The sequence below is a fragment of the Carcharhinus amblyrhynchos genome, chromosome 3 (genome assembly GCF_965287045.1).
Source record: "Carcharhinus amblyrhynchos chromosome 3, sCarAmb.v2.hapA, whole genome shotgun sequence".
In the NCBI taxonomy this organism is placed as follows: Eukaryota; Metazoa; Chordata; class Chondrichthyes; order Carcharhiniformes; family Carcharhinidae; genus Carcharhinus; species Carcharhinus amblyrhynchos.
Window position 1 is genome coordinate 87,657,141 of NC_137326.1, and position 25,652 is coordinate 87,682,792.

Below are 25,652 nucleotides of genomic sequence, written 5' to 3' on the forward strand. Positions count from 1 at the left end.
TTAACTTTATCCCTGGACAGACATTAGTGAGGGAGAAACACGAGGGGGTGGGGTAGCAATTCTCTCATCCCGCTGCACTAATTTTCTAGCGCACGGGATAGGAGAATCTTGCGGCTGGCCTTGCGCGGGAAGACAGGTAACTAATTTGAATCTTTATTTAAATGTAATTTCATGTTTGGGACTGAATTCTCCAGGCCCACTCGCATCTCCCACCCTTCCAGCGTGTTTCACTCCAGTGGGGATTACACTAGCTGCTCACTTTCGAGGAACTAGTAGCCTGACCTCATTGAAGTGAAAGGGGGGCAATTGCTGTCAGTCTGCATAGGAATTGCTGGGGGTGTGAGCAGGTCAGCACTTCAGAGGGACTGGTGGGGGTGTGGCGGGGGTGAGGTGGGGGGGGTAATTCGAACTGCTAAGCAGTGGGAGGAGGGGGGAAATCTGTTGCAGGGTAGGGGGGGTGGGGTTTGGCCTCTTCAGTGCACAGGGTGTGGGAGATTCTAGTGTGAACTCCCATTCAAAAAAACCAGCACAAATTCCTCCAGTTTTCCCACAGATTCAGCACTTAGAACTTTTTGGAGGAAATTCCAGCCAGGGTATTAGGCTTGCTGCCTGTATAGAGTCAGTGATTAGTGCTTTGATAGGTGCTTCAGACAATGTCAACAAAGGCACAAAAGATAGTTGTGTATCTATTCAGCAAGGATTGAAGCCTGGCTAATGGCAGAATAATGGCAAGGCAGTAGAATAGTGATGGGGCACAGGTTAACGTACACACTGAGGACCAAATGCCTTAGAAGGGAGAAATTGAAAAGTACCATGGCTCCATGGCTGCATGATAAAAAGGAGAGCGTTCAGGAGAGAAGTCCTGGAGGGGAGTCAAAAAGGTAAAAAGAAATACAGATAGAATTAACGAGCTCAGATCCAGAGCAGGAGTTCAAATATGTGCATAAACAGATATAAATGGAATTTAGATTACGGAGATTAGAAGAGAGATCCTGCTCTTATAAAGATCAGAAGGAGGTTAAAAAGTACAAAGTCAAAAAAAACTGGCTAAAAAATATTTATTTAGAAATATGCACTAAAGCTATTCATAATTTTAAATGTTATAAAGGGAGTTAACCATACATGAAAGGGATGAAATTGGTGTGAAACAAGCTTGTAGCCAATTTTACACTGAAATGCAGTCACAACTTTTTCACCAGACCTTCAGATTCAGGCTGGATGAGAAAGGTAGTATCCTAAGGCCTTATGTTGACAGCAACTGAGCCAGAGGTAAGAAAGCCTTTTGTTCCAAAGAAAAAGGGTCTTCGTTATGGCATTAACTGCTGTAAAGCAGTTAGATTTTAAAGTCACAACACTTTTGGAAGCCAGGGGATAAGGTAAAAGTATAAGTGCAGTATTGGTGGGGGATAAAGTGAATTGGGGCAGGCTGGTCAATGGGGGGGAATGGTCAGGCAGAGAGGCCAGTGGAAGGGGTGGTCAGTAGAAGGATGAGGAATTAGTTGGAGATTGTAGGGTAGTCAGGGGGTGGCAAGTTGGGAAAAGGAGTAGTCGGGCTGGGGTGCAGTTTGGGGTAGGGAGGGCAGTTGGGCGGGGGGAAAATCCCAAGGGGGTTCATGAGATAGTTGATTGCGGGCGGGGGTGGGGGTAGTGAAATGGGAGTTAGTTAGGGGGCATTGTAGAGGTTGTTGGGTTGTTAGTGGAGGGTTGGGGGAGGGGAAATTGGGATGGATGCAATGGGTACCTAGAAGTGGTTTTAGTACTTCTAACTTTTCTTGGATAATTATTGTTGCAAAACAATCTGAACCATCCGAAGTTTGCAATTTAAATCAGTGTTTTGGATAGTTCCCATTGCAGGGCAAGTTTGAACTGCTTGAACAATTGCTGCGCAAACCTTACACGGGGACCTCCAGGAGGATGGGGATGGAATCTGGTTGCGCATCTGTGGGGTATCTCCCTAGATACACTGCTCAAAGGTTATGGGCCACATAGTTTTCCAAGAACTACACACAAAAAGACGTGGAGCAGGTTGTTTACAAACAGTTGTTTTAAAGTCAGTGAACTGAATAAGCATAAGGTTGAAATGAACAAGCCTTCGAGTGTGAAGCAAGAAGTGCAAAAGATGAGCGACAGCTTGAGGAATTAGATGAACCCAGCTGAAAAGTAGGATGGCCATAAACAGAATAAAGACATAAGACAAAGAGAATAACTGAGAAATGGAACAAAAATCAGATCAGTGAAGAGAAAAATAAACACAGATAAGAATAAAACTAATAGAAAGATCATCTAGTAATAAAACAAGAAGGGATAAATATCAGGGCTCAATCCTCCCAAAGCTGAATTTTACTCAACACATATCAGGATTCCACGCGAACTTTAGACATTCTGGCCTCCATGCCCACATTGTGGACATGCACTTCCCTCGTGTGAAATTCTAAAACCTACGTTTAAGAGACAAGAATCATTAAAAGAACTAAAATGGGAGAAAAAAGGAACATAAAGATAATATGAAGAAATGTAGTAAATTTTGTGCATGAGCACTTCTGACACAGAAGCACATTCAACATGAGAACAAAGCAGACATTCATGTGCTTAAGTAGCCATTTTTAATCACTAGAATTAGATTTGTGAGAAAAAGCACAAGAACACAAGAATAAGGAGCAGGAGTAAACCATTCAGCTCCTTAAGCCTGCTCTGCCATTCGATAAGATCATAACTGATCTGATTGTGGCCTCAACTCCACTTTCCTGTCTGTCCCCCATAACCCTCGATTCCCTTGTCAACCAAAAATATATCAACCTCAATGACCCAGTCTTCACTGCTATCTGGGGAAGAAAATTACACAGACTAAAGGCCCACTGAGAGAAAATAAAGGGGGCAATTTTCCCATCGTGATCTGCAAATTTTATGGCAGGTCAGGTCGGGAGATCAAAGTGTCGGCCATTTTGCAGGATTCGTGCTTACATTCCCAATGCATGCACATCTCCCAGAGCTGGAGAACGGTCACAGTCGGGACCGCGCTGGAAACCGGCAGGAAGAGAGGTAAGTGATTTAAATCTTTTTAAAATCTATTTTAAAATCTGTTTTAAATATGATTGTCAGGCCCAGCACAGACTTTGCCAGGCCTGAATTTAGCTACTATACATGTGGTCCCTTCATCCAAGTTATTGATATAGATTGAAAATAGCTGAGCACTCAACCCTTTGGCACTCTACTGGTAACAACTTGCTAACTTGTTTCTTCATAGAACACAGCTCATCAGGCAAGTATTATGGAGTTGTGCTGCATGTTGAAATCTGACCCTCAATCAAACATTGCCAAAGGCACATCACTAAACAGCAATTTTGCCAATAATTCTTTGTACTTTAGATTCACTACAAGGTGCATGAGGACATCAATCAACAGCTCACAAATGGAGGAGATTGTCGATTGCCATTTCTCAATGATAAATGGCAACAATAGAAGACCCTGCACATTTTCAAAATAGCAGAATTTTTTCAAGGTGCAACAATATGACCCTAAGAGACTCTGTACCTTATAGTTGCAGCTCCACGAATTGCAGGAGATATCATTCCATAATATACTGCTCAGCTGTGGCCAGTGTATGATCATACAGGTCAACACCAACTTCCCAGGCAGTAATTAAGATGAATTTATTTTAAAATACATGCACCTTAATTAACTAACTCATACAGAAATCTACAAGTTTCACTGTTACAAAACCAAAGCTACTCTCTTGAACTCTTGTTTATGAAAAAATCTATGACAGTCTTGAGTAACTTCAAGGTACATATAAAGATAGAATTAAATGCCAAAATCATGATTGCACACATCATAGTCATGGTGAAACCAAAGTTAAGCAGTACTGCTGGTAGATTGACAAATTGAAAGCCTACAAATTAGTTCAAAATCTACAATAATATTATAATCTGAAATATATTGCTCAAATTTGCCATCCAATGAGGCATTATAATTACGGGAGACCTGTGAAGAACTTGACTAACCATACTAATAAGAAGATCATGAGAAGATTCAAAAAATTTTGTTGAAGTAAAATACTCCTAATATTAGGGTACGAGATCAGAAACACTAAGATATATTATAAAGTTAGACTAGACCACAACCATTTGCAATTTTGACATTAAGTTAAGAATATAATGTTTCACTCCAGGTGTGATTCTACTGACACACCAGGAAGCTTTTACCAAAATGATCTTTATTTAACAATATAGTTTAACAATACAAATGAATTAGCTTAATTTTTTACCAATTGAACAACGCTTAAACATGACAAGATATAGTTCTTAACTGCTAACTATCTCTATTAGCTCCAATTCAAGCAATATTCCTCTTATAAACTTAAACTCCTCTACAAAATCAGTTAACAAACATTATAGGCTTACATGCTTGTACTTGTTAACAGTTTTAGAGCCTTTTGCGCACCTCTGCAGAAAGTGATAGGAAGACATATATCTCGGGACAGCCTCAAACAGCAACCTCCAGAGAGACAGAAACATCTCTTCCTTCTTTCAGAACCTGACAGGAACTTTTTGTTTTCACTTGTATGGTTAGTTTCCCCCATTAGCACATGATTGTCTCTGTCAATCAACCTAATCAAAACTCTACTCTAAAACTCCATGGGAAAAATCAAAAAAAATCCATTAACTCTTATGAAAACAAACACATCTCTAGTTAAAGTCAATCATTAGTCTGTGTTCTCAACATGTGGTCTGCCTGTTTTGCAGACAAATTGGCACCATATAAAACAGCTCTGAATTTTAAACATGCCCTTCATAAGAATCATGATATAAATACATTTCTTTAAGGCACAGTATCATTACACTGAAGGCACATTTCTCATTATCCAGACCATTAACAAAACAACCAAACCACATAATGCATCAATAGTTCTCTCAATATTTTCATGATACCTTGTTAAATACATGTTCGCCAACATGTATAGACTGGTTAAGCACAATTACTAGTTCTTCCCCTATTCGGCTGTAAAGCTCTTTTCAAATAAAAACAGTAAAATACAAATACACAAAGCAGGTGTAGAAGTCAGCAATTTGGCCCCTTGAGCCTACTAATCATCCAGTAAGGTCTTGGCTGATTTAATTTTAACTCAACTTTGCATTCATGCCTACCCAATAACCTTTCACCTCTTGCATACCAGGAATCTATTTATCTCCGTCTTAAAGATGTAGAAGCACTCTGCCTCAATCACTCTTTGAAGGAAAGATAGCAAAGTCTCACAACCACTGAAAAAAAAGTTTTCATCTCTGTCTTAAATAGATTACTCTAATATCCCCTATGTATAGATTCACCCACAAGAAGAAACATCTTTTCCACATCCACCCTGTCAAGACCCCTCAGGATCTTACATATTTCAATCAAGTTGCCTCTTACTCTTCTAAACTCATAAGACAATCTGTCCATTCCAGGTATTAGTCTAGTAAATCTTCTCTGAACTACTTTCAATGCATTTACACATTTCTTTAATTAAGACCAATACTGTACACAGTCCAGTACTCCAGATGTGGTTTCACCAATAACTGAAGCATAACCTCCCCACTCTTGTATTCAGTACCCCTTGCAACAAACAATAACATTCCATTAGCCTTCCTAATTAGTTGTCGCATACTAACCTTTTGTGATTCTGGCACCACTTCCTCAGTGATTGTAATTTTCTTGAGTCCCTCCTTTTCTTCCATTTGCAACCATTTCTGAGATCTTACTTTTGCCAGCTATGGTGAAGATCAATGCAAAATACCTATTCAATTTATCTGCCATTTCCTTATTTTCTATTATTAACTGTGCAGATTCTCATGCTAAAGGACCAGCACTCTGTTAACTTTTTTTCTCTTTGAATTATCTACAGAAACTCTTAGTTTCTGTCTTTATATTTATAGGTAGCTTTTTGTGTGCTCTAATTTTTCTGTTTATTAATATTTTAATCATTCTTTGCTTTTTTTGTATTTTTCCCAAACTGCCACCCACCTATGTGCAATTATATGCGCTTTAAGTTTAATATTATCGCTAACTTTTTTAGTTAACCACTGATGGTAGGTTATTTCTCTCTGGGTAAGCCTACTACTGCCCAGTCATATGAGTTTTCCTGTCAATCAGCCTAATCAAGCTCGCCTCTGAAAAAACCCAGGCGGAAACACTAAAATAACTGCAGATTAAAACAAATATTCCAGCAATTAGGCTCCTTGGAATTTCTCCTACTCATTGGAATATATGCATTCTGTATATTCCAAAATATCCCCTTAAGTATCTGCCACTGCATCTTCATTGGCCTAGCCCTTAACCTAAATTACCAGTTCATTTTTGCCAGCTTCATGCCCTCACAATTGTCCTTATTTAAGTTTAAAATACAAGTAACTGCTCCACTTTTCCCTGAAATTGAACATAAAATTCAATCATACTATGATCACTGCTCCCTGCTCTGATGACACTGTGCCTTCAAGAAAACTACTTGATTCATTTTTCTTGTGCAGGATATTTTTAGGAGCCAGTTTCATTTACCAATGCCACTTTGTCGATAACTGGCAGCCTACATGTTGATGCTGCAGGAGCATAATTGCTGGAATATTTATTTTAATCTGGACTAATGCGGTGCTGTTATATTAGCGTTCCCCCCTGGGGTTTTTCAGAGTGGAGCTTGATTAGGCTGATTGGCAGGAAAACTTATATGACTGGGAGGGACTAGGCTTACACTGAGAGATATAACGTCAGTTACAGCTTGAGGTTTTTAGAGAGAAGTAGCTCTGTTTGTCTCTGTCTCCCCTGGAGATTGGAGACTGGGACGTTCCAGAAAATGGAATAGTTCTGCTGTTTGAAGGTAGATCTTTTCTGGAGGCTGCTCTATGGGAGTCAGAACACAGATCTCTTTCTGTATCTCTGTCCAGAGGGTTAAAAAGGCTGAAAACATCACATCCGTGTGAATAAATCTGTTTTTGCGCTAATTGATTCTGAAGAATGTCTGTGGGGATATTGCTTAAATTGGAACTACAGAGATAGCTAGCTGTTAAGATTTATACTGTCATGTTTAAGCATTTCAATTAGTAAAAGTTATGCTAATTCTTGGAATATTTTAACTATTAAAATAAAGTTGATTTTAATAAAAGCTTTCTAGTGGGTTAATAAAATAACACCTGAAGCAAAATGCTTTATGCTTACACTAATGCCAAAATCAAAAAGAAATCTAGGCTAACTTCATAATCTGATCTGATCCCTTCATTAATGAGGTCATTGATTAGTTGTATCTCATGGCATAATATTTCATCCAGTATAATTTAATCCCTGGTTGGCTCCAGAATGTGGTCTGAAAACTCATCCTACGTTGTCATCTACGCTATTTTTGCCCATCTGATTTTTCCAGTCTATGTAAATTTAAATCAGTCACGAAAATTGCTGTGCCTTTTTGACAATCACCCATGATTTCTTCTTTGATATTCCATTATACCCTGTGACTAATCCATCTGCTAACTCTTCCAACATGCCAATAGCAGGTGGTAAGAGGAGATATTCCTGATCAGCTATTATTACCAATACGCCTTGTTAGCATATTATACAGCAGAATTCCATATAACATAGCTGAAGATCATGTTCACAGAAAAATAATAGCATTTTACCTGTTATAGAATGGCCCAGGCCATTCAGAAAGCTATTGCACTGTGTACGGCTGACCCTGTTATCAGCATGTTTACTGACACTTTCCTTTTGGGAAGACATTGGCCAGGAGAAGGGGTGGTGAGGTGGTGATTGTTGCACAACACCACTATCCTGGTAACCACTGAAAAGGAGCTTTGAAATGTTTTTCCTCACCAGATCACCTGGTGTATCCAATTCTGACTCTGGCTGCAGAATGGGCTTCATCCCCTTCATTGGCGTGAAGTCAGCCATTTTCTTTTTTGCTGTGATTTGAAATGGATTGACATCTTCCTGTTGTATTTCCCTTTGTGTAATACATTTGATATTATCCGTATGCCTTTCTGAGCGGCTGGTCAGAGAACAGTGCACTTGCAGACTCTTGACCTTTACTGAGCCACAAGTAATCAATTAATCTGCTGGATTCTTTCAGATAGGTGTCAGAATGTGTGTATTTTATAAATATCCTGGTTTCCCTTGGAAAACTCAGTCTTGTTATGCATTCGTCATCTGTGAAACTTCCGCAATAAATAGTGTCTATCTCTGGAGTGGGGTTTTTTAGGCATGAAGAAGTGGGTTTAAGGGCTTCATTTATATTCCTTTGTCCTTCATTTGTTTGGTAGTTCGCTGGCACGGCGGAACAGTGGCCAAAACATGACATTCTGGGCCACTTGTTCGGCACATTAAATCCCAACTGAACTGCCTTTCACATCCACGGTTACTTATCTTCTCCAACGCGAAGAGATGTCCCAAATCAGTGTTCTGCCTGTACCACAATAGACCCAGTCATCCAGAACATTTATTTCAGAACCTACTTAATTGTTTGCGTCCTTCTTTAAAAAGCAAGTTGTCTTCTTTGTTTGAGCGTTTACTCTAACTAAATCACATCAGTATTCCTCCAGCACTTCTTCAGGGATGGCAGGCTTTTTCGAGCGTGCACCAATCTCTCTAGTCTAACCGAATCCAGCACAGTTAAATGCAATCGCAGTTAATCCAGGCAATTGAGTTGGAAACGACACAACCCTGGACAGCACTTCTGTGTGTGCGTGTTTTTTGTTGTTGTTCTCCTATGGTCTGTTATCTGCCTGGCGCTTTCCCTTCAAGGGTCGCATCCACCACGGGCGGCACAATGTGCGCGAACCCAACTCCTCCCCGCGATGTCTCCACGCGACCAACGGTCAGCGACGCGAGGACACAGTGGGGGGCGGGGAGGAGGAGGCGGGGGTACGCAAAGACTCAGGGAGAAAGGAGCGCGCGCAACGACACTGGGGACGGAGGGGGTGCGCGCGACGGCACTGCGGGAGTCCGCGCGAGAGAAGGAGAGCGAGCGAGCGAGCGAGCGCGCGCGCGCTGGCGGGGCCGCGCAGTACAGGCGCCTCCTCCTCCTCCTCCTCACTTGGGACCGAGCTGATGGGAAGTGGGGTCGTGTGGTGAGTGTTTGTCTTGTCAGCAGCTACAATCCCCCGAGGGAGAGGGAAGAGAAACTCAGTGCCTGGTCGTTGCTATTATCATTGCCGCTGTTTTCAAGCTGTCACTTTGACCGGTTGGATTGAGGGCGGTGCACGGAAAAGTTAGATTGTTTTAACGGTTGGAAAATCCCACATCGCCTTTCCCAGAGGCTCCTGATGGAGAGCAAGTCGGGAGAGTGCAGGCGGGGCAGAAGAGGGAGATTCACTGTCTCTCAATTCAGCTTTATTGTGGGATCGTGCTGTACTTTTGGGGGGAGGGGAGGTAGTGCGTTGCCCAGCAACCCTGCCTTTCATTGGGAACCGAAAATAATGGATTGGTTTGCATCACTTATTTATTCTCATGGTTCAGATATTCCGCAAGTGTTCAGTCCCCAGTACAAACTTACGATCTTGCTGGTTTCAATAGCAAGTGAAATCTACATGTTGTTTTGAACAAACGTTTATATCTCCTTTGCGAAAATCGGAATGCACGTGTGTGCGGGGCGGGGGTTGTAATGAATGGCACAAATGTGTATTTACACAACATACGTGGCTGGATTTTCAAACAAAAGCGGAATAATGTGGTGACACACCAGCTGAATAAAGGAACAATTAATAGGCTATCTCGGACAACTAGTGCAAATATTGCGGAATGCAATGAATAATTTTGGTAACAAATTGAAAGTTGTTGATCAGCAATCTCCTCTTTCCACATTTACGTTCGCCCGTCAAAACATTAACTGAAATAATTTTCTTAAAAAAGCCTTGTAAAATTTGTAAACATTTACAAATTTTCCACAGCAATACTTTCAATATATTCAATAAATTATTTATTTTTACATTGGCATTAATCTCGGAGGCAGTGTTGTGGTTGCAACAGTTTTCATACCTCCTGAGCTAGAAGCTCCAGATTTTGAGACCAATTCCAGGGTTTGATGGTCACTGTATGTGTTCGTAAGATGGCCAAACAAGTTGAGTATTAATCACATCCTTTCAACAGGTCTGTGGCAGGCAGTAAGAGTGGTTAGCTATGCTTAATAGAGTAGTGCCCTCAAGTTATATATCAACATGGTGACCTGTTCCAGGGAAACACTTGAAACATGTGCTTTGTCTGCCTCATGCGTTTCAGTGTTTCCATCCCTATCTCGGCCTTTTGGCTAAGATCAAGTGTAGTATCGACATGCTGCACTTGGTTGAAGTCATTAGGTTGCATTTCAGCTTCATTTGAAGCAATTTTTTAAAGCAGCATCTCGGCCTTTTGGCTAAGATGCAAATAAGATCGAGCCTTGGGGGAGGAGCTACACCTACTCCAATCAGCTTGGATCATGAAGATCAAGCCCAAGACAGGAGGTGAGAGCCCTGTCTTGTTAGCTTGGATTGGGAATGTCCCAACTTATTGGGACTCTGAATTGGCTTAAATTTGACTTGATTGGATTGGAATAAAGTAAAGAAAAAAAAATTTCGAAATGTAGAAAGCTGAAGATTAATTAATGTTTTAATATATATGCTAAATGAATTTATAATTTAAATGGATTTTATAGAATATTATGACTTATTTTAATTCAGTAAAACATTGATTATTCTCATCTATAGAAACTCTCAAACAAATAAATTGCAGGATCCCTGTCAATGTGTGAACTGGTAATCTGCAGAAATTGCAATGAGATGCATATAAAAAGGGTTGAATTGTTATGTTGATTAAATAAATGTATAGATGCTGTCAGGATTGCTACAAGTCATTAGGTCTTGCTGAAGATTCTACTTTTGTCTTTTTTACATTAATCTAACATCTAACTTTACATTGTGCTACACTTGATGGCCTCCATGAGAATAATGGGTCTGTAATGACCTCAGTACCCTGATGTAATGTTGGAAAATACAGCCAGATTTCCTGCACTTAATGACAGATTACATTTTGCTGGTAACGGTGCACATGGACCTCAATTCTCTGTGAAGTACCCTGACATCAAACAGCCACCCAATACACAATGCCGATGCTCCAACATGAAAAATGGTTACTTCAGTGAGATATTGACAGATGGTCACTTGTAGTGTCTTGTATAATAGACAGTGACATAACTGAATAGTTTATATAATGTATGGTTTGGTGGCAAGCATAGTGTTATATAATAGAAAATGATGTTATGCTTATGGATAGTTCAGAAAGTTGATTGCAATCGTCTATAAATATGCTTGTTTTATAAAGTCTGTAATCTTGTTGGTAATTGATGTAATGCAGAATGATTCATTGAATCTTATTAAACAGGTTTTCTAGTCTAATAAGTCTGCTCCAGTATTTTTCCCATATGTTATCCAGGGGAACTGTTAAATGTTGCTATCAGAGTATATTGAATACTGTCAGTTGAGATATACTGACTTCTGTGGCAGATTTTCATTTGTAATGTGAGGCACATATGTAGAGCAGATTTCCCAATCTAAAGTATATTTATGTTTAATTCAAAGCAAAATAAAAAGCACAGCAAAAATGCTGATTTTTTTTTTAAAAGAACTGTGTTTTAATTTTAAAATTCAGTACAGAGATGAACACAGCTTAAGGCTCATGATTTAGAGTACTAAGCAAAAAAAGTTTCTGTTGTTCTCTATCCTAAATCACTAAATCAAACTTTGTTTGATTTTATTTCTCTGCCATGTCCTTTTGGAGCTATTAATTATTTGAAGCATTCTGTTACTGTGAATCCTACTCTTGACATAATTTTTTAAAATATCCATCAAATTGTGTTGGCATTATAATTCAGAAAGCCAGGTCGTGAAGGTCAAAACTAGGGTCAATATTTATACAATTTCATAAACATTTACTTACAGTGATATAGAACATTGTGACCCTGGGTGCTACATTAGCAGTCTGTGGAGCCACATTCTCCAAGGTGGCCTTCAGGGCATACAACAGCGCAGAATAAACAACTTATGGAGCTCAGCTATTCATTCTTTAAATGCCTGCCATTGCCTAACCCTAACTTACCTTTCAGTGATGTATCCCACCTCATCATAGCCAATTCGTGCCTCATACCATCATCATTAATTGAGATTCGGCGCCCTGGTCTCAAAATTAACTGCATCACTATCTACCTTGACAAAGAATTCTGTCATATTATGGTCACTCATCTCCAAGGGTTCAGAGATCATAGAATCCTACAGTGCGGAAGGAGGCCATTCGACCCATCAAGTCTGCACTGACCACAATCCCACCCATAACCACATGCATTTACCCTAACTAGTCCTCCTGATACTAAGGAGCAATTTAGCATGGCCAATTCACCTAACCCGCACATCTTTGGACTGTGGGAGGAAGCACCCAGAATAAACCCACACAGACACATGGGTTTCCTCTGGGTGCAGTTTAGATCAGAGTTGAGGGGCAATTTAGATCAGAGTTGAGGAGGAACTTCTTCACTCAAAGGGTGGTGAATCTCTGGAATTCTCTGCCCATTGAAGTGGTGGAGGCTACCTCGCTAAATATATTTAAGTCACGGGTAGATAGGTTTTTGATAGACAGGGGAATTAAGGGTTATAGAGAGAAAGCGGGAAAGTGGAACTGATCCACTTCAGATCAGCCATGATCTTACTGAATGGCGGGGCAGTCTCGAAGGGCTAGGTGGCTTATTCCTGCTCCTATTTCTTATGTACTTATTAACGTGCAAACTTCACATGGTGACCCAAGCCAGGAATTGAACCCGGGTCCCTGGCTCTGTGAGGCAGCAGTGCTAACCACTGTGCCACCGTTCTCTCACCATTAAATTGCTAACTAATCCTTTCTCATTGCACAACACCCAATCCAAGATGGCCCGCTCCCTTGTTTGTCAAAGTATTGTTCCAGAAAACCATCCCATGTGCCCTCCAGAAATTTCTCCTCTATTGCACTATGACTAATTTGACTCTCCCAATCTATATTCAGATTGAAGTCACCCATAATCACAGATGTTCCTTTAATACATGAACCTCTGATGTCCTGTCTAATGCTTTTCCTAACATTACCAATACAATTTGGTGGTCTGTATACCACATTCACCAATATTTTTGGCTGCTTGTTTTTTTAACTCAACCCATACAGGTTCCACATCATCTATGCCAATATCTTTCCTCTATATATAATACCAATATCATCTTTAATCAACAATGCAACTCCACTACCTTTTCCTTTTCATCTGTCCTTCCTATACACTGAATATCCCTCAATGTTTAGTTCCCATCCTTGCTCATCTTGGAGCCATGTCCACATCTCTGTAATGCACATTAACATTATTCCTTTACATCTATCTGTGCAACAAATTCATCCATTTTGTTTCAGATGCTTCAAGCATTCAGGTACAAAACCTTGAGGTGGGCACTTTTTACATTGTTTTTCCCTTTCCTACCATATTTTACTCAGTCCTTATCTCACTCTGGCCCTTGATTTCTCTGCCAGTCATTTTCCTTATTCTCCTTAGTGCCTTTTCCTCTTGCTTTTAATTCTCCCCACTCTGAATCTTTGCAAAGATTCCTGTTCCCCTGCTGTAGTAGTTTAAACCCTCTCCAACAACTCTAGAAAGTATTCACCCCAAGGGCATCAGTTCTGATCCTGCCAAGGTGTAACTCGTTCACTTTGTACAGGTCCCACCTTCTTCAGAACCAGTCCCAATGCCCTTGGAATCTGAAACCCTCCCCTTCACACCATATTTTCAGCCACATATTCATCCTATGTATCCTGCTGTTTCTATTCTGACTGACATGTGGCACAGGCAGTAGTCCTGATAGCGCTACCTTTTGAGGTCCTACTTTTCAGCTTGCTTCCTAGCTCCCTATATTCTGCTCTTAAGACCTCATCCCCTTTGGTACAAATGACATATGTAAAAATGTGCACTACAACCACTGGCTGTTTCTCCTCCCCCTTCAGAATGTCCTGCAGCCACTCCAACATATCCTTGACCCAGCACCAGGGAGGCAACATACTATCCTGGAGTCTTGTTTGCAGCCACAGAAATGCTTATCTGTTCCCCTTAAATTGAATCCCCTATCACTATTGCATACTTACATGTTTTACTCCTCCCCTCTACAACAGAACCAACTGTGGTGCAACAGATTTGGCTGTTGTTGTTTATCCCGAAAGACCATTCCCTTCAACAGTATCCAAAACAGTGCATCCATTTCATTGACGAATAGCCACAGAAGATTCCTGCCTACCTAGCTCTCTTGCTCTGCCTGATGGTCATCCATTCCCCTTTTGCCTGTGGAATCTGCAGTGTGACAATCTCTCTTTAAGTGTATCCACGATACTCACTGCCTCATGGATGCTCCACAGTGTCCCCAGCTGCTGCTCTAGCTCCAATGGTGTGGAGATGCCAGCGTTGGACTGGGGTAAACACAGTAAGAAGTCTGACAACACCAGGTTTAAGTCCAACCGATTTATTTGATAGTAAACTCACAAGCTTTCGAGGTTAAACTCTTCGTCTGGTGAATGGAGAGTTCTCCATTCTGAGAACTCTCCATTCACCTGACGAAGAGTTTAACCTCGAAAGCTTTTGAGTTTACTATCAAATAAATCGGTTGGACTTAAACCTGGTGTTGTCAGACTTCTTACTGGCTCTAGCTCCAAAACATGGACTTCCAGAAGCTGGAACTGGAGACAATTCCTGCACACATGCTTGCCCTGCGCACTGGAAATGTCCCTGGCCTCCCATGTGAAGCACAAAGAGCAGACCCTGGCTTGGAGCTCTCCTGTCATGTCATACCTCTTTAAATTTTCAAAAGATGTTTTGTTTCAGATTATATCCAATTCTCTAGGGCCCTTCTTTCCTATTTCTCATTACAACCAAATATAACTTTTACAAACTATAAATCACAGAAATTACCCCTAAGATGACAAGTGATAAAATTATTAAATTTTTACCTGACCTTCCTACTTACCAAAGTAGTTCTTTCCCTTGTGTCCTCTACTACTGCAGCAGGGCAAGACCACATCTTGTTTTTACTTGGGGCGGCACAGTGTCACAGTGATTAGCACTGCTGCCTCACAGTGGTTAGCACTGCTGCCTCACAGTGCCAGGGACTTGGGTTCAATTCCTAGCTTGGGACGCTACCTGTGTGGAGTTTGCACGTTCTCCCTGTCCTTGCGTGGGTTTCCTCCCAAAGTCTGAAAGACATGCTGGTTAGGTGCATTGATCTAATCAGGTGCCGGAATGTGGCAACTTGGGAAATATCACAGTAACTTCATTTCAGTGTTAATATAAGCCTTACTTGCAACTAATAAATTAACTTTACTTTGCTTGTCCTCCTCACAGTGCCCTTTTTTGGTTAGAGAAGGAGGAAAACACTAATGTAGTGTTTCTGTTCCTTGACACCAATCCTTCCTCTGCTCACTATACGGTCAAGGTGACTGCGACAACTTCTCCCAGAACGCTCCTGGGTGAAGTCTCTCTCTCTTGCCTCTCCTGCATGTTCTTCTCCTGTTTGTCTCTGGAAGAGTTCTTCCTCCACCCAGTATACAGTCAAGGTGACTGCAGCAATTTCTCCAAGAATACTCCTCTGTGAGGTCTGTCTGTCACCTCTGCTGGATGTTTTTCTCCTGTTTGTCTCTGGAGGAGTTCTTCCTCTACGCACTATGCAATCAAGGTGACTATGATGACTTCAGTGCTTCTCAGTGAAGTCTCTCTGCTGCCTCCGCAGATTCTAGGCCCAATCATTTTTAGTTGCTTCAAAAATAACCTTCCCTTCCCTTGTAAGGCTAGAAATGGAGATGTTTACTGATGATTGCACAATATTAGGTGCCATTCACAACCACTTAGACAGGAAGCAGTCAAGTGTCCATCTGTAGCAAGACCTGGACAACATTTGGACTTGGGCAGATAAGTGTCAAATAACATTTGTGCCACACAAGTACCAGCAATGACCATCTCCACCAAGACAGAATCTGACCATTTGCTGTTGTCAATCAATGGCATTATCATCACTGAGTATGCCACCATCAACATCCCACGAGTTAACATTGATCAGGCACTTAACAGGAGCATCTATATAAATTCTGTGGCTGCAGGGACACATGAAAGACTGGGAATTCAGCAGCAAGCAACTGACTCCCTGAAGCCTGTTGACCATCTGTATGACACAAGTCAGGAGTGTGGTGAAATACGCTCCGTAACCTAGATGAGTGCAACTCCCAACAAGTTTCAGAACCTTGACACCCTGTAGGACAAAGCAACCCGCTTGATTGACACACGATCTATCACCTTAAATATGCACCCCACTTCACGACTGATACCACCTACAAGATGTGCTGCTGAAACTCACCAAAGCTTCTTCAATGGCACCTTGCAAACCTGTGGTTTGTTTCCAAGCCAGAAAGGTGTGTGGCTTGGAGGAGAACTTGAAGGTGGTGATGTTCCCATGTGCTTGCTGCCCTTGTCTTTCTTGATGGTGGAAGTCATGGGTTTGCAAGATGCAGGATTCACATTAGTTGCAATCATTTCTTCTCTAGGGAACATGCACTGAACAAGTCCAAAAGGCAAGAGTTCTTACCCATTGAGCCTATATTAAACTAATCCATGAAACAATGAGAAAAAAGGGATGCAGTAAGAAAGAACTGCTGCTACCTAAAATTGTAAAATACTAGCTGCTTAGCATTGACAAAATCACTCTTACATAGTGTAGATTTGTCTACATTAGTGAGCTTAGTTAATGGGCTTATCTCTTAACTGTTGAAGATGATAGTGATATGAGATGTGCCTGCTATTCTTATGTTGATTATAATTTATAAATGTACAAACTACCAGCCAATAGTTTTGAGAAACCCATTCAGTAGAAAGGTTTTATGACAGCATTTTAATAACATTTTCAAATCCAGCACAGCAAAATCAGGACGTTTGAAAGTAATACTTTATAATACAGATTATAGCTGCATTTACACCTGTAGTGAAATCTATTTGAATATAAAGCTGACATTCTTATTGTATATGATTTCAGATTGCTTCCTATTTCATAAATTTTTCAACTGTTTATATGTAGCAGAGATACTGTACTAATGATGTAAACTAGGGAGCTCAGTGGGGCTGTAATTGTGTACTGGCTTGATAATCTTTGTGTTTACCCAGATTAAGATGCAAATGCATTCCGTCTCTTTAAAATTAAGAAAACAGAACGTACATTCACAACTTAATTCTTTCCTCACATAACAGTAATCAGTTCATTTATTTGGTGGTGTGGAACTGAGAATTCTAACATTTATATCTAGTACCTTTTGCACTTAAAATTTTTGCTCTTCAGTTTATTGCATCTGGATATTTCCTAACCCAACTAGAAATCAACATAAATGCAAAAAAAATCTGGAAGCTGCCTCTGTCTATCTGAGAAAATTCATTCAAGTCCTGTTTCTTCTTATAGCGCACTTTAAGAATAATGCTGAAATGAACAGGTGCAGCTCAACTTATGCAGTATAACACCTCTTCCTCCCAACATGTCTTTTGAAAGTTCAGTAGTTTTAATAAAGCCCAGGCCGTTGTAAGTATGCAACAGTAAAATCAAATTTGAAAAAAATGTTTTATCTCAGAGCTAAATTCAACTAGTCTTAAAACTTAGCTAGACTATTAAGAAAATACTTATGCTCTTACACTTATGTTTTTTATATTTTAGTACCCTATATTTACTTCAATATTTATAATGAATATAATGCTATAGCCACCTAATTACTATATTCTAAAACAGACAATTAATTTCTTTTATAATACATAGGAACTGTCTTCTATTCTGAAGTTCTTATGGAGGAACAGATAAATTGTAGCATGTTTCATTTGATTTATTATTGTCACATGTTCTAATATACGGTGAGAAATATTGTTTCTCATATGCTATACAGACATAACATACCATTCAAGGAAAAAGAAAGTACAGAGTGCAGAATATAGTGTTACAGTCATAGCTAAGGTGTAGAGAAAGATCAACTTAATACGAGATAGGGCAGCAGAGAAGAAGCTGTTCTTGAGTTGTTTGGGACGTGACCTCAGACTTATCTTTTTTCCCGATGGAAGAAGGTAGAAGAGAGTATGTCCAGGGTGCATGGGGTCCTTAATTATGTTAAAAAAGCAGTAGAAATTATCGACCAAGTCAATGGATGGGAGTGTTAAGTTTGTTTTTCGTGAGACTCTTCCGTCCTTGATACAAAGGCAACACCAACCGCTGCCCGATTCAAAAGTTCTTTATTCTTCCTACATACGCAAGCTGGTAAACCACTCAGCGCTGGGAGTCAGGTAGCAAAGGCATGCCAACAACAGTCCTCCTTTATGTAGCTTTAATAATCCTTCAGTTCACATGCGATCTGATACAATATAGCTAATCACAAGACACCCTTTGCTCTAGTCAGGTTAACCATATCTAAGGTCATAATATCATTATATTGAAAGAAAGAGAACTGTTAAAGTGTAAATGCGTTAATCACGGATGTCTTAAGTTTGTCATTTTGAAATCAACTCAAATGTCCTTAGTTGCATGCAATGTTAACCCGTCAATATCTCAGGAGGCTGGTTTTTGTGATGGACTGGGCTTCATTCACAGCCCTTTTGTAGTTTCTTGTGGTCTTGGGCAGAGCAGGAGCCATACCATGTTGTGATACAACCAGAAAGAATGCTTTATAGGATACATCTGTGAAAGTTGGTGAAAATTGTAGCTGACATGCCAAATTTCTTTAGTCTTCTGAGAAAGTAAAGGTGCTTGTGTGCTTTCTTAACTATAGTGTCAGCATGGGGGGACCAGGACAAAGTTGTTGGTGATTTGGACACCTAAAAACTTGAAGCTCTCGACCGTTTCTACTTTGTCTCCGTTGATGTAGGCAGAGGCATGTTCTCCACTATATTTCCTGAAGTTGATGACTATATCTCCTTCGTTTTGTTGACGTTGAGGGAGAGATTATGGGCAGCACAGTGCCACAGTGGTTAGCATTGCTGCCTCACAATGCCAGGATTTCAGGCTCGATTCCCAGCTTGGGTCACTGCCTGTATGGAGTTTGCACGTTCTCCCTGTGTCTACGTGGGTTTCCTCTGGTTGCTCCGGTTTCCCCCCTCAGTCTGAAGGACATGCTGGTTAGGTGCATTGACCCAAACAGATGCTGGAATGTGGCGACTAGGGGAACTTCACAGTAATTTATTGCAGTATTAATGTGATCCTTATGTGTAATTAATAAATAAACTTTAATTATAATCTCACCAGATTCTCTACCTTCTTCCTGTACTCTGCCTCGTCATTGTTCATGATCCGACCCACTACGGTGGTGTCATCAACAACCTTGAAAATCACATTCAATGTTGAACAGCAGTCATGTGCCAATATTAGAAATACACTCAATGAATGGAGCCTAAAATGTGACCATTTGTAACTTATAATAAAGAGAAGACATAACAATTCACCCCTCTCTTATTGCCCCCACCCTCACACGTTGTCTGCTGCCATCACCTGCAATGTGTTTGTGCTCTAACTTGTCAGGCAGACTGTGATGCAAATGGTATTGAAATTATGACTGGATGATGGCAAAAAAGGCAAAGGAACACATAAATGACCTATAATATTAACAGCCGTCTGTCGAATAGCAGCTGATGAGGCGCACAATTTGTTTTCAGATGCTAGAACAGCATGAGGCCATCATTAGTGTAATTTCTGCTGGCTCCAAGCTTCAAATGACTTTTGGACCTGCATTTCACAAGATGTTTGGGCATGACAGCTTCCAAAATGTATAATGAATATATAAAAAGCAGGCATCACTGCCATTTTTGCACTCTTTCATTTAGCAATTCCAGTTTTTCCTTTAAAACAAGTTCTCGCTTATAATCTTTTGAACTGTGGAGTCAATGTCCTGATCTCTCTTGGATTAATATTAAAAAAAATCACTCTTTTTGAATCCATATTAAGATTGCAACAGCTTCAAGTTGAATAGTTTCCTTATTGTAATGAAACATGATTTCTCTTCATCACATTACAATATGAGTAGGCAATGTTTAATTCCTGATTGGGGAAGGGGATTTGCTGTAAGGGGAATGCTGAGAGTCATGGCACTGGTCATCTTAAATATTTAAAAAATAAAATGAAGACCTTTAAGCAATTCCACTGTATTGTGCGATCGATTTTAAAACATCATTTTACGAAATGAACAGTTTTGATACATCCCATGTAAGTATGTTGCAAATCACTGCTTTGACCTTGTATAAAGCTAGCAGATTTTTTTTTGTTTGCACTTGGAGTTCTGTAAGCCTTTTTTAATTCTGCCAAATATAAGCAGGAATTTTAGTTTGCTAAACTTAATACACTTAAACCTTAATTTCCCTCTGTATTTGATTCCATTTACACAAAACACTTAAGGCATTGGGGATGTTATTTCTGAGTCACTATGTCATCTATTCAGTAACTCATGAATTGTGGGAAGATTCTTGGGCTTCCACCTTCAAGAATTGAGAACAGGAGGAAGTATTCCCTGCAAATTAAAAGTCTATATGTTGTACAAAAGCTGTAAGTGATTAAATCGATTAACTTTTTTTGAAGAAGAAGAAGTTAGCCAGAATAGTCTTGAGAATAATGGATAATGTTTTGTTAATCTCAAAGTTTGAATTTTTGGAATGTTTTTAAGCTCTGCATGGAAGATTAGAAAAGATCAAAGGAATTAGACGATTAGACAGATGAATAATAGGTTGAACTCTCATAGACAAATAGTCACTAATATGAGAATGGATATGAATGGGGCCTAGCCACCAGTAGAGTTTTGTCTGGCTCTGTATTTGATCACTCATCATTTTTCTTAATGATTTAGTTAAGTGCATTCAAAGAACCATCAATAAATTCACAGATGGCACAGAATTAATAAATCTTAAACTGATTAATATAAATGAAAGAAGGAGGCCTGTGACTGACAGATGTCCTTCAAAGTGGGGAAGTGCAGTACAATAAATATAGGATTATACTCTCCAGAAAATATGTGATAAAGAAAGAGTCCAATGAGTAGTCGTATATAAGGCCATTGAAGTATGTGATTGTTCTTAGATCGCTGCATGGAAGAGGTATAGTGCTGCTTGGATCATCTGGGTGTAAAATAAAGAATATAATATTTAGCCTGTATAATTAAATCTTAGGCTGCACACTTTAATTTTATTGTTCCTGTCAATGGTGAAAATATTCAGTTTCTGGTGAAGGTGCAGAAGAGATTATGGAAAATGACACCAGGAACACTAGAATGAGCCTTGAGGCTCTTGGTTATCAAGATAAGCTCCAAGAATGTCCCACTGTTAATGGGGTGGGTTCAGAGAAGCACAGTAGCATGAAGAAAACTGACAATGTCAGACATGTGAATCTCAACAAATAACCCTACAGATACTTACTTACTTGACAGCCAGATTGCCTGATGAGCAAGAGCACAAACAAGTTGCAAGAGATTGCAGCAGGCAACGTATAAGGCTGGGGGGGGAGAGCAGGAAAGAGAGGGGTGAATTGTTATGTCTTCTCTTTATAATAAATTACAAATGGTCACACTTTAAGCTAAGTTTCATTGAGTGTATTTCTTTCAGCTTCCCATGAACTGATAGATTAATAGCGGCGCATGATTACTGTTCAACATTGAATGTGACACCCCTGGATATATATTCACGTAAAAATAGTTGGTTTCTAGCTCTTTACGGATAACTTTTAAAATTCATTTGTGGGACATGGGCATCGCTGGCTGACCAGCATTTATTTCCTATTTCTAGTTGCCCTTGAGAAAGTGGTGGAGAGCTGCCTTCTTGACAGGTGCCGCAGTTTACCCACAAGGCCATTAGGGAAGGAATTTCCAGATTTTGATTCAGGATTTTGATCCAGAGATTGCAAAGGAATGGCAATATATTTCATCAAGATGTTGAGTGGCTTGGAGGGGAACTTGCAAGTGATGCTGTTCCCATGTATCTGCTACTGTTGTCCTTCTAGACAGAAGTTGTCATGGGTCTAGAAAGTACTATCGAAGGATCTTTGAGTTTCTGTGCATCTTGTACTTAGTACACAATGCTGCTACTGAGCACTGGTGATAAGGGAGTGGATATTTGTGGATGTAGTGCCAATCAGACGGCTGCTTTGTCCTGGATAGCATCAAGCTTCTTGAGTGTTGTTGGAACTGCATCCATTCAGTTAGTGGGAAGTGTTCCATCACACTCCTGACTTGTGTCTTGTAGATGGTGGACAGGTTTCGGGAGAGTCAGGAGCTGAGTTATTTGCCACAGTATTCCTAACCTCTGATGTGCTCTTGAAGCCATTGTGTTTGTGATGAGTCCAGTTGAGTTTTTGGTCAATGTAAACCCCAAGGATGTTGACAGTGAGGGATTCTTGGGATGGTAATACCATTGAATATCAGTTTGGAAGGCGCTGTCTAAGGATCTTTGGTGAATTGCTGCAGTACATCTTGTAGACAGTGCATACTGCGGCTACTGAGCTTTGGTGGTGGAGGAGTGGATGTTTGGAGATGTTGTGCTAATCAAGTGGGCTGCTTTATGCTGGATGGTGTCAAGCTTCTTGTGATAGTGGAGCTACATCCATCCAGGCAAGTGGGGAGTATCTCATCATACACTTGACCTGTACCTTGTCAATGCTGGATTGGCTTTGGGGAGTCAGGAGGTGAATTACTCACTGCAGTATTCCAAGCCTCTGAACTGCTCCTATAGCCACTTTATTTCTATGACGAGTCCAGTTGAGTTTCTGGTAACCCCAAGGATGTAGACAGTCGGAGGATTCAGTGATGGTAACACCATTTGAATGACAAGGCGCGGTACTTGCTGTCTCTCATTGATGGTCATTGTCTGGCATTTGTGTGGCGCGAAGGTTACTTGCCACTTGTCAGCCCACATCTGGATATTGTCCAGATCTTGTTGCATGTGAACACGGACTGCTTCGGTATCTGAGGAGTCATGAATGGTGCTGAACAATGTGTGATCATCAGCGAAGATCCCCACTCTCTTGGTGAAGGAGCAATGCTCTGAAAGCTGATGATTTCAGATAAACTTGTTGAACTTTAACCTAGTGTTGTGAGACTTCTTACTATGCCCATTTAAGTCCAATGCCGGCATCTCCACCTTATAATTTGTCTGCAGAACTGTTGAATAGAATAATTTCATGTCAGCCTTGAGAAGTGCAAATTGGATTGACAATAAGGCAAGGTTTGGATCTTGCTTTGTTTCTCAGCATTTCATGAGGGTCCTCTTGTCTTTCTGGATGTGCCTTTCTGTAAACCCATGCTTCCTTGGGTAGTGCAGTGATGCATGGATGATATTGAATCTGTGCTGTTCAGCAAGTTTCTTAATTATCTTGAGGTAAATTGCATTTCATTGTCACGTATTTTTCTTTAAAGAATCCCTTCCTCAACAAACAGAACTCATGCTGCTGAGATGATTATTGTAGCTCTTAAATCTTCCATCTTTAGAATAAAGGGGAATTTTGTGCATTAATCTCCAACTACATTATTCCATTCTTATTTGTGTGTGAGTATTATCAGCCCCAAATGTATGCCATAGTCTGGATGGTACTTTAGTCGATATCCTGTCTCTGCTATGTATTTCCATTCTTCTGGCATATATTGCAAGTAGACACCATTCTTTCAGTGTCTTTGTCGATGTCTATCCAGCACAGAACCTGTTTGGTTCTGAGTTTACACTTCTCCATTCTTGTGTAACCTTCACTTATTTTTTGGATAGTTCTGCCTGCTTCATTCTGAGTATTGTTATTCTCGATCTGCCTGGCAGAACACCATCTTCTACTGAGATGTTATCATTGATAGACCAGTACTACCATATTGCTGGCTATGCTTTCTGTACGTTATCAGGTCATCCTTGTATCACTTAAACAAAAGGATGGAGGGATGGAATTGAACATTTCCCTAGTGCCTATTAGAAAGCTACAAAACATTTCACTGTGTTTTTGTTTAAAGTTATCAAATGACACTTTAGTAACGTCAGCCTGCCCCCCCAGATCATCATGAGCTAGAACTGTGTCTTTATTGCTGCTGTGGCCCTTTCGTTTTCACACAATTTATTCAGTTTTTCTCTCTCTATGGGGAACATTGATAGAGGGTCAGGTGATGTGTTGTTCATGCATGACGTGGGAGCTGGTGGACCCTGTTGTAGTTCCCAATGAGCACATCTTTAGTAAGTGTTGGTTGCTTGAGGAACTCTGGCTCAGAGTGGATGAGCTGGATTCTGAGCTTCACATGTTGAGCCCCAAGCCAATTGGCACATGGTCAATAAGGTTAAGGAGTTAAATTCATGGTTCAAAGATTGGTGTGGGAAGAATGCGTTTGAATTCATGTTCTGACTCTGGCCAGCTCCTCCCTCATTTCTTTGTAGTTAGCTTTATTTAACTGTAATACTGTTATATCTGATTCCAGCTTCTTCCTCTCAAACTGCTCCTATATCTTGTGGCCTTATTGTCTGACCTCCCTGCAACGGCATGAGATGGCATGCTGTTCTCCAGTGGTGGGATTGTCTGGTCGTGCTGTTGTCAATGGGATTACCGTTGTCTGCACCCCACACCACTGTGGTGGGCGTGGGTGGGCCAGAAGATCCCACCAGTGTAAACCGCTGGAAAATTTCAGCCTATCTCTCTGGCATTAATTCATTGATTTTTCAATCTAATTCTTCATGAAATTTGTTCAAAATGTTTGGATTTAACAGCTGCTCTCACCATGCATTTTTATCTTTTGCTTTCCGTAAGTTAGAAGTAACAACACTTCAGACTCAATGCTGGAGCTTCATTGAATGTATTCCTTTCTGCTCTCTGTGTGATTGGTGAACTAATAGATTGATGATACATTGTTACTTAGTGCATGACTGCAATGGGGCAATGAATGTGGCGTCCCAGTTTATATATTCATATTACACTAAATTCCTAGCTCTTTATAAATAATGTAACAATTTATATACAAGGAATAAAAATGAGAACATCAGCACTGAGTCACACTGAAGGCTTCCCTGTAAAACCTGAGACTTGTAAAAGGAGTAAATCTCCTGCATATAACTCGACATCACCTGCCTCAACCTGCTGTCAGGTATTTCACAAATTAGGTCTCCCCTTCACTTCTTGTTAAATTTAAATTGCAGTGATTATGATATAATCTGGGCTCAACATTTGATGTTAATAGACTTCGTCCTGGCCTTTAAAGCTATTTGATGACCTGATTTGTTTTTGTTAGTTTTTAAATGGGTGGAATTGCTCAGTATTGATAAGTAAGTGGCAAATGCTCAGGATCAAGTTATGTGGCTGCTGGGAGGCATTTAAAATTGAGGTCCACAGTTACCTTTATTTAAAGAAAAAACAGCTTTGTGGGAATATGATTTGAGTTTTTATAATGGTATGAGTATTGGATAGGTTGTGAGAGATGGAAAGGGATAATTTATCTGTACTTAGGTTCTTAGGTAAACAATCTATATAGAATCCCATAAATAGCAGGAGTCTGAATCATTTCTAGAGTTTTCCAGCTGGACAAACACAGACTTCGAAGTTGTAGGTTTTCTAAATTAATGACGTGTTATCTTGAACTTTTTCCATTTTTGCATTTTCCAAATTGAAAGAAGG

General features: G+C 40.2%; 1 protein-coding gene and 1 non-coding gene across 3 annotated transcripts in view; both read left to right on the plus strand.

Annotated features, from left to right (window-relative positions):
- The first annotated feature begins 9,010 nt into the window (after positions 1–9,010).
- Positions 9,011–25,652, plus strand: part of LOC145341439 (cholinesterase-like) — a 28,673-nt gene continuing 12,031 nt past the window's right edge. For both annotated transcript variants that reach the window (XM_080186389.1, XM_080186390.1), the window contains exon 1: positions 9,011–9,083. The gene's annotated coding sequence lies outside the window, so the exon portion shown is untranslated. The remainder of the gene's footprint in view (positions 9,084–25,652) is intronic.
- LOC145341680 (U2 spliceosomal RNA) lies at positions 10,238–10,430 on the plus strand. The gene has a single exon (XR_013886436.1). It is a non-coding gene; the product is annotated as a U2 spliceosomal RNA (small nuclear RNA).